This window comes from Centroberyx affinis, unplaced genomic scaffold (genome assembly GCF_046629955.1).
Source record: "Centroberyx affinis isolate AG114_WGS23_722 - 3 ecotype Tasmania unplaced genomic scaffold, CSIRO-AGI_Caff_v1 ptg000254l_1, whole genome shotgun sequence".
In the NCBI taxonomy this organism is placed as follows: domain Eukaryota; kingdom Metazoa; phylum Chordata; class Actinopteri; order Beryciformes; family Berycidae; genus Centroberyx; species Centroberyx affinis.
In genome coordinates, this window is record NW_027278936.1 from 258,806 (window position 1) to 265,924 (window position 7,119).

A 7,119-nucleotide genomic window follows, 5' to 3' on the forward strand; every position below is an offset into this window, starting at 1 on the left:
TTCAGTCACACAAGGTGAATGGAAAGCGGTGCAGCGGTTTCCCCCACGATGGGCGTGGCCTATTTTATGCACTGTCTCTATTGATGGTGTGTGTGTGTGTGTGTGAATACTGTTGCATATTGCGGTGCAGGGACTTTTGCACACTACAGATGATGTCCATCTTAAGTAATTTAGTCTTGTATTGAGTTGTAAAACCTTGTTTTCTTCCAAACAAGTGAATATTATTTCACTTGTTTCCAATGCCGTTTCACCTCTTTTGAGAATGTTCTTGAAACAAGCACAATGCCTGGATCACTCCCACAGTTTTAAGACAATTACTTGATTAAAAAAAATCTAAAATCAAGTTGATTTTCATTGGAAACAAGTGAAATGATCTCGCCCCATTTTTTTGTTTAAAAAATAAGATTGTACACCTCAATGCCAGACTAAATGATTTGTTACAATGGGTATTTTTTTTTGCAGTGCATGACCATTCCTTAAAGCAGGAGTCTCCCTCTATTCACTTCTCTTATTGATTTGCACCCTCTCTCTTTCCATTTCTCTCTCTGTCTCTCCCATCTCTCCCCATCTCCCCCCAAGCCCCTCCAGTTCTTTCCTTAGTTCTTCCTTCAAACCTCTGACAGTAGTGCTGCACATAAAGACACTGCTACCTTTGCATAATGCGGATGCGCCTTCTGTAGGTCGAATGAACCTCCTTCGACATGTGTCAGAAGCTTGCCGTGTAGGCTTGGACTAATGATGGCACACCGGCCAGCCCACTGCCCCTCAGCATATGCCCACTCTCGGATGTGTGTGTGTGTGTGTGTGCGTGTACAGGGGGGTGGCGGGGGTTCGTCATGCTGATTAAAAGCAACCCCCCCCCCCCAAAACCCCTCAGAAAAAGACAGCAGGGAACATGAACCACTGTCAAGTTGGCCCAGATGAGGACACAGGATCCGTGTCACCTGAATTTACCGGCCTAATATGACAGCCAAGTTGTGATCCCTTGTCTGGGACGTGTCACGTTTGCAGAGTTTGGGCTTATTCTCATGCAAATGATGTCAGGTTTGGACAGAATGTGAATGAGACTCGTCACACTGTCCAAGGGCCTAAACCGACCCATATGACAGTGGTTTCTCACATAGCTCAAGATGAAATAAATACGACATTTGACATTCAAATCTGGCAACCAAAACCAGGAATAGTTCAAAATAATGAGGAATTTGTGAGTGGAACCGCAGTACTATGTGTGTAACCTATTTACCTTTCTTAGGTCCTAAATAGCACATATCCAAACTCCAATGGGAACACATCAATCTCCGTTATTAAAGATATACACACACTGTCCCAAGTTTTTTCCAGTGAAATCATTTTTTCCTCAGTGGGGACAGAAGTACCAGATACTCACAAGAGCCAGGACCATGGCAATTTGTTTATTATATAAAATCAAAAGCACTTTTTTATGTATATCCATAGCCCATCTGGAAAACTATATGTACTGGCAACTAGATGGAAAGAGAACAAATTTTCTGGTGGTGGAGAAAATTCTATGAAAATAGCTCAGTTTAGCCCTGCAGTGGAAACCACACTAATGAAATGTCCAGCAGTTCTCTTTTCTCAAATATTTTCTTGTTTGTGCACTTTATTCAGTAGGTACAGATGATTTTCTGGCAAGATCAGAAAATCCACCAAAAAGGAGATACTAATAAATAATGTTTCATAATATATGACTATCTCAATATTTCCATTACTTTGACACAACAATGATGGTGCAGCACATCACACCTGTGGGCTTTGCAGAAAACTGGCACCATCGAAAAAAGCTTTTGATAGATCCTAAAAGACAGAACATCCATTCAGTACGTTGGCAGCCGTCATTATTCTCGAAAGAATCGACTTTGTCACTTCTCCATTCTTCAAGAGCCTTTCCCTCAGCCTGATGAATTATGTCGTCCATATCTTCCAAAACAAGGCTCATTCCTGACAGGTACACAACACTTTACAAGATGGTTTTGACTGCTTGCAGATCTCGGCGGGGACAAATGTGTCAACTAGCGTCGGATTGAACTCTCTGTCCATGATGAGATGTCTCAGGTGGTTTTAAACCTTCAGCTTCCCTCTTTAAATCCAGTATCGAGGCTTAATGTTTTTGCAAATTTTAAGGTGCTACATTGTATTGCTGTCAGAATGGCTGTAGCAGAGGGAAGCAAGTCTGCCACCTCAGGTATATTTATTTGTTATGCGAGAAACATGAGTTCAGTTCTGGTCTTATAGCCTTGTAACTTAAGAAACACCATCATAAGTAAGGTAGACTCATCATTTTAATATGTGGTAATCATTCATATAATCAAGGATAACACTTAATATGAACTATAGTTTATAACACATTCATAACGCCTGAATATTCAGCTTGACAAAGAATAAATTGAATGAAGCAACCAGCATAAGTAAGCACATGGAAATACAAATGGGTTGAGGATATTATAAAGATCATTCACTGTCTGAAATGACACATGCAATGCGTTACTGAGAGATGTTTATGAGGAACCCTGATGCTTGAGTGGACTAATGTGCATGTCTGGAAAACTTTATTGCAACTGCATTGAGTTGAATCTGACTCACAGTATGATTTTGCATTATGCACTACGTTTTCATCTTCACTTATATTTAAAAAAAACGAGCCAAAAGCACAGAAATATGGTGCATTAGCCATTGTCCTTTTCACACAGCATCTTGAAAGCATATTTTCCAATGGTACATACATTTTCCAATTCAATTAATGTACTGTGCAGAAGGGATAGATTATTAGTGGAGCATATTCTATTTTTTTGAATGCAAGATCTTGTTAACTACAGTGCAGAGCTGTGGCTTGCTCATAAACGAGTGAGGAGGAGGAAGGAAGAGGAGACATGGTTAATTCTGTGCGCTCTGTTTTCATTGCATCATTGCTGTCAGCGTGAGTAAACATGATATGCATGTCACAAGGATTCAAACACTCCCTACATCCATTGTGTGCATTTCGCTGGCATCTGATACTTCACGGATTTACAGATGTTGCTACTCGGTTGCAGAACAGCTTGCTGTGACTCGGAGCTTTCCGTTCTGATTATTATAAATGGATAACAGAGTGCATCACAAGGCCTCTTGTCATAAACACCATTTTGTTTAACATCAGATTTGTGCTGCTGTCTGTGAGCCTCTGTTTGTCTGGTAATGGTGATGACATGAAGCCAATTTATTTTCTGTTTGCTTTAAAGCAAACAAGAGTCACGAGAGAACAAACAAAACATCGCCTGCCTGACAAAGTCATATGTAGAGGTTTTGTATTTGTTGTGACATTTTCTGACAAGACAAAGATGACTTGTTTTAGAAAGACCATCTATGAAACAACTACTCATATCTCCTGTAGATTGGGACGTGCCGGTGGTGCATGCTTGCAACATCATAATACATTTATTGACTGAGCTATCCTGAATTGGACACAATTGTGTGTAGAAGCCACAGCTATAGATTAGATGATTTACTATAAATGGTTGAAGTAAAGGAACCACCAACATATTGCAAAGACTTCAGTGATTGTTATCATTTAATGGTGTTGGATGCTTTTTATGGGATTGATTTGGTCCACTCATCTCCAACTAACATAATGTTACTGGAACTGGAAGTACTGGAACTTTAACTTCACCAATCTTGAAGTTAAATTTTTTTTTTTTTTTTATAATGGCCCTGCTGCCTGATTATAAAGGCAGATGAGCATTTGAGCTCAAGGGAGGTCCCAGCCTTATACAGTATATGATGTACTGATGCTCATTCTCCTTAGTTCTTATGCATTTCACCTCAGTTAATACATCCTGCATCACCTTGATAGAACAAAATGAAAAGTGAAGGTGTGTTGAAATGAGGGGTGACTTTATGTGTATTTTTACCGACAAAGCTGAGCAACTTGGCTGGTAAACTAATTGGCCAGACATCCGCCCAATGTTAAATGAACACTTTTTTTTTCTTACCAACTCCAAGGTGAAAAACTGGATCATATTGTCTAACCTTGCTTGCTTGACTCAGCATCACTACACAGTTCAAACACTACAGGGTATATTTGATAGAAAGTGTGATTTATTAAACCCTAGCAAAATGTAAAAAAAAAAAAAAAAAAAAAAAAAATGAGTGGATTGCAAGGTAGTTAGTCAGGGAAGGAAGCTACTGCTGTCATTTAAAAAATAAATCCATTCTGCTGATATTACATTTGTCCCTTTTCAGATTGTAAAAAGTTTTATTTATTATTTATCAAGAATAAGTTGAAATATTATAGGATTGTTTCATGTCCTGTTCTTCTGTTTGCTGCTGTTGAATCAGTCAGTCTTCTTTGTTTCACAAATCAGTCGGTTTTCTGTATATTTTGCACCATGTTGCCTTTTATCATATGTGACTTTTATTGTACGTGACTAATCCCTGTATTTTTGACTGCTCCTTCTTATGTCTTCCAGGCACAGAGAGCACGCTGCAAGGCACTGGAACTCTATTGTTTCTTGGGAAAAATGCCTCAGGCTAGTGTTCAAGAGCTGCGTGGGGTGGGAGTATGTCGACTTAAATACCTTCAGTGGAGACATGCCATGGCCTCTTTTATCTGGTGTCTCGCTAGGTGAACTATAAAGCTTAGCTCTATGTTAAACCATAAACTTAAGTCTCAACAAATCCTGATTTTTATGACAATGTGTTTTATTCACTTTTTTTCCTAAAAGGGATTATGTCTATATTTTAAATTGCTAAAGGCTCACACACATTGACTGATTTGGGGCTCATCATGGGCTCTGGCTGCTGAACAAAAACCCTCACATTCATTTAACAGTATGAAAAAACAAGTTATACTAACCAGGATGCCATATGGGAATATGAAAAGATGTTCAAAGGCATGCTCACAAGCTACGTTCGGCATCAGAAAATTTGTATTCAGTTTTCACTCAGAGATATTTTCTATATTTTCATTCTATTGGGATCTTAACATGTACATGTACAGTATGAGCATGAGACCCGTCCAGCTTTAGGGTGCTGACAAAGCTTATTTTGGGGAGATGATTTACTGTACAATGGTGGCTTGATCAGGCATTTTGAAAGACGATCCACATACTTTCCAAGTTTCTCTATCATTCGATAAAATTATAACTTTACTGTCTGAGTATAATTAGGATTATGTTGGACTGTTGGTGACAATGAGTTGCTCGCACATTCATATTAGATAAATAGATACTTTGTTAATCCCTGGGTGGAAATTGTGGAGAAATAGTGTTATCAGCGTAAAAATTGCCATGAATCAGATAATCTATGTTCTCCCCATAGGCCTCACAACACATTTTCCAGTCTGAATTCTCCCTCTTATTATTTCCTTCTCCAAACTTTTTACACAGTAATGCCCCACAATGGATTTGCAACAGTTAAATATTAGCAACCAAATGTTTGCAGCATGAAGCCCTGTTAGAATATATTCTAACAGGGATCTATGTAATTGCATTGTACCTTTGCAATTACCGTAATGTATTTAGACTGTGCATTAGAACTGAGTGATTAAAATTGTCACCAAAAGAAAGGGCTGTTGAGGAGATGAGGAGACTTGTATGGTTACAATGTAACCCTTATTCTCTGAATCAAGAGCCGATCTCTACTCACATTTTGCACATTTACGGACATGGCCTCACCTGGCTAGGTGATGTGGATAATTGTCCCTGTCAGCCAAGGGATGTGGACATTTCCTGAAGACACACCGGCTCTGAGCTGGCTCACCAACCTCTCCTCGGCACTGTTTGCTTTGCCCCATTCAGTCTCCCTCTATCCTTTTTACAAAGAGTGCAGGTGAGCTTATTCTGGTGGCCCCAAATACTGCTTGCAATGAGTGGATGGAGCTATTGTCACAGGCAAGGAGGTCCGTTTTTCACCTTTACCCAAGGGACTCAGGCTCTGCTTGGCATCTGAGAACACTGAGCTTCTAGCCATATCTAAGTCAAAGATCCAGACGACGCAGGGTGACTGAGAGTGGTTTACTCTTACCACTGGAAGGTCTAAACCTGGAACACCTTCCAGTGGTACAGTTCTTACGGGAGTTGCTTAGAGTGTGAGTAACGGCTCACAGTGGGAAGGCTGACGTTCCCTCAGTGGGACCTGGAAAGGATCCTAAGTGTGCTGCTGCACTTCCACTTTGAGGCGCAAAATTTAGAGGATTTGATGTGGCTGTCATTGCCTTCCTCCCAGTAATGTCAGTTAAGAGGTTGGCTTTGGTGGTGCACAAGAGTACTTTGATTCCTGCCTGAGGAATGGGGGGTTGGGTGGTCCTGTATTTGAACCCAGTTTTCCTCCCTAAAGTGCTCTCTGAGTTTCATCAGAGTTGTTTGAGCTTTGCCCCTTCAAGCCCCCCACCCCCCCCCCCCCGCCCCCCCGGACAGGATGAACAGAAGCAATGCTCTGAAGGAGTTCATTTATTATACACAGGCGTGGAAGAAGTCAGACCAGCTGTTTGTCTGCTTCAAGCTGGAGTGCCTGGGCTGTCAGAGTGCTGTCAAAATCCAGGCTGTCACACTGGATTGTAGTGATGATCCTGCAAGTGGATGGTGGATGGACATGCCAGTGCTATCGGGGATAAGGGTGCTCTCCACCTGTGGTATGGTGACGATTTAGGTGAGAGAAGGAGATTGGTATATTTTCAAAGGATTCTACCATCTGAATGTTGCAGTAAGCATCTCCCTCTGGGAGATGGGAGCTAGTGTTGGGTGCATGTAAGCTATTTACCACTGTTCCAACACTAGTCAAATGCAGTGATGTCTAACTTTTTCAGTAGGCTTAGCGTCTGGTGGGCTGACTGGAGTGGCCTCTCCCTTCCTTTTGAGCTGGCCGGAGCATCTGGCTGGGCCAGCGAAGCCTTAGTTAGTGCTTGGTGCCTAGGTTTGGGGCAGTATGGCACAGCATCTGGCAGTGCCTGTCAGCCAGTGGGTTTGTAAATAGGATATTTGTCTAAAGTTTGTTTACCATGGGCCCGTTCTACATAGTACATTGGTTGATGCATGCTTGCATGATTGTCTAGTGGTTTCAGGTCATCATCCACATCACCTAGCCAGGTGGGGCCCCTGTACATATAGAATATGTAACTGGATGGCT